This window comes from Triticum urartu, chromosome 1A (genome assembly GCF_056163025.1).
Source record: "Triticum urartu cultivar PI428250 chromosome 1A, HENAU_Tu73, whole genome shotgun sequence".
NCBI classification, from domain to species: domain Eukaryota; kingdom Viridiplantae; phylum Streptophyta; class Magnoliopsida; order Poales; family Poaceae; genus Triticum; species Triticum urartu.
This window is the reverse complement of record NC_141873.1, coordinates 241,120,250-241,123,627: the sequence shown is the minus strand read 5'-3', so window position 1 is coordinate 241,123,627 and position 3,378 is coordinate 241,120,250.

Below are 3,378 nucleotides of genomic sequence, written 5' to 3'. Positions count from 1 at the left end.
ACTAACAAGAGGTGGTGGTGGGTACCACAAATCCGTCAAGCAAGTCTCAAATTCTTACCAGTTCTTACCCAGCGGTAGGCAGTGATCGGCAACCGTCATAGTCAAAACTCTCAAAGCTTGGATAGAGCGATTACCAGGGAGAGTCAAACGCATGACGTAGATGTATGTGGAGCTGGGAAGACTTATAATATGGTAGCAAAAAGGGTCAACAATAATCAATTCAGAGATGCAAAGGTGAATAAACGCTCAACGACAGTATTGTGCTGGTCCTAGGCTAGACCGTGCTAGAGACACGAGCCTAGAACACTAACAAAATCATGGCGCTGCACGTAAACAATGGAGGAGCACACTGTGATTTTTTTCTCTTTTTTTTCCTTTTTTTCTTTGCACTTTTTTCCTCTTTTTTTGCTCTGCAACATTTTTTTGAAAAAGTCTAAAAACGGTCTAAAAACTGCCTAGCCAGAATTTTCCAGACTTAGTTTTTTTGAAACTGGAACTATTTTTCTACTTCGGGTAGCACGACCGTTCGGGAGTCCTACTCTGTCACAACTCGGAGTATGGCGTGATCTGGAAATCCAAAACAGAGTAGCAAAATACTAGACTCGGACTAGGACTAGTGGCGGAGATGAATCTGGTGGAACTTGGACTGGTGGCGTGATACGTCTCCATCGTATCTATAATTTTTGATTGTTCCATGCCAATATTATTCAACTTTCATATACTTTTGGCAACTTTATATATTATTTTTGGGACTAACATATTGATCCAGTGCCCAGTGCCAGTTCCTGTTTGTTGCATGTTTTATGTTTCGCAGAATATCCATACCAAACGGAATCCAAACGGGATAAAAACGTACGGAGCTTATTTTTGGAATATTTGGAAAATTCCGGAAGAAAAATCCACGTGAGACGGTGCTCGAGGTGGTCACGAGGTAGGGGGCGCGCCTGACCCCCCTGGGCGCGCCCCCTACCCTCGTGAGCCACCCGTAAGGCGGTTGACGCTCTTCTTTTGCCGCAAGAAAGCTAATTTTCAGAAAAAAATCACGGCGAAGGTTTCAGGCCAATCGGAGTTACGGATCTCCATATATACATGAAACGGTGAAACAGAGCCAGAACAGAACGCAGAACCAGAGAAAAACAGAGAGATAGATCCAATCTCGGAGGGGCTCTCGCCCCTCCCATGCCATGGAGGCCAAGGACCTGAGGGGAAACCCTTCTCCCATCTAGGGAGGAGGTCAAGAAAGAAGAGGAAGAAGGGGGCCCCTGTCCCCCTCTCCTCCAGTGGTGCCGGAACACCGCCGTGGCCATCATCATCATCACCGTGATCTTCACCAACACCTCCGCCATCTTCACCAACATCTCCATCACCTTCCCCCCTCTATCTACAGCAGTCCACTCTCCCGCAACCCGCTGTACCATCTACTTGAACATGGTGCTTTATGCTTCATATTATTATCCAATGATGTGTTGCCATCCTATGATGTCTGAGTAGATTTTCGTTGTCCTTTGGTGCCCATCATATGAGCGCGCACATGGATCACACCATAGGGTTAGTTGTATGTTGATAGGACTATGTATTGGAGGGCAAGAGTGACAGAAGCTTCAACCTAGCATAGAAATTAATGCATACGGGATTGAAGGGGGACCAATATATCTTAATGCTATGGTTGGGTTTTACCTTAATGGACATTAGTAGTTGCGGATGCTTTCTAATAGTTCCAATCATAAGTGCATAGAATTCCAAGTCAGGGATGACATGCTAGCAGTGGCCTCTCCCACATAATACTTGCTATCGGTCTAGTAAAGTAGTTAATTGCTTGAGGGGCAATTTCGCCACTCCTACCACCACTTTTCCACACTCGCTATATTTACTTTATTGTTTCTTTATCTAAGCAGCCCCTACTTTTTATTTACGTACTCTTTATTATCTTGCAAACCTATCCAACAACACCTACAAAGTACTTCTAGTTTCATACTTGTTCTAGGTAAAGCGAACGTCAAGCGTGCGTAGAGTTGTATCGGTGCTCGATAGAACTTGAGGGAATATTTGTTCTACCTTTAGCTCCTTGTTGGGTTCGACACTCTTACTTATCGAAAACTATTGCGATCCCCTATACTTGTGGGTTATCAAGACCTTTTTCTGGCGCCGTTGCCGGGGAGCAATAGCGTGGGGTGAATATTCTCGTGTGTGCTTGTTTGCTTTATCACTAAGTAATTCTTATTAGCTGTTCTTAGTTGTTCTTTATCTTTATTTATGGATATGGAACACGAAATACCAAAAAAATTAGGTGTACTTGCTACTCATGGAGATGGGGAACCTCCTAAAACCCTCGATGCTGGTTATGTGAAAGATATTATGTACTACTTTAATAATCCTGAGAAAACCCCATTTAATTATGTAATGGGAGTAACGTTGGATCAACGTGAATACTTTAGGGATTATCGCTTGACACAAAAAGGGAAACTATTGTGGGATCAAATTTATATATTGAAGTGGTATGCTAGACAACTATGCTCGGAATATGATTATACTTGTTGCTCTAGGATGAATTCTCCACACCTCCCCTTTTCATGCAAATTTAATGATAATGAAACCTTGGCTTCTTATGCTAGAGGTATATATGATTACTATGATGTGGAACAAATAGAAGAATTTGCTGCTTTTATGGGTGCTTATGAAATTGAATCTATGTTTAAAGAGTTTGATGATATTGATGATGCTTGTTATAGATCTGAAAATTTAGCTATCCTCAAATATTGCTATGAGAATTATGAATACAATTATGAAATTAATGCACTTATTAAGAAAGTCTCCGTTGTCCAAGAAGAGACTAATATTTTGCAGGAATCTATGGAAGAAGAAGTTGATGACACTGTGAGCTCATTGGATGAAAAAGATGAGGAGGAGAGCGAAGAACAAAATGAGGAAGAGCGGATTGATCACCCGTGCCCACCTTCTAATGAGAGTAACTCTTCAACTCATACATTGTTTAATTCCCCTTCGTGCTTATCAAAGGATGATTGCTATGATGACTGTTATGATCCCTATGATTCTTTTGAAATATCCCTTTTTGATGATGCTTGCTATGCTTGTGGCCAAGATGCCAATATGAATTATGCTTATGGAGATGAACTTGCTATAGTTCCTTATGTTAAACATGAAATTGTTTCTATTGCACCCACGCATGATAGTCCTATTATCTTTTTGAATTCTCCTGACTACACTATATCAGAGAAGTTTGCACTTATTAAGGATTATATTGATGGGTTGCCTTTTACCATTGCACATGATGATTTTGATAGATATAATATGCATGTGCTTGCTGCTCCTACTTGCAATTATTATGAGAGAGGAACTATATCTCCACCTCTCTATGTT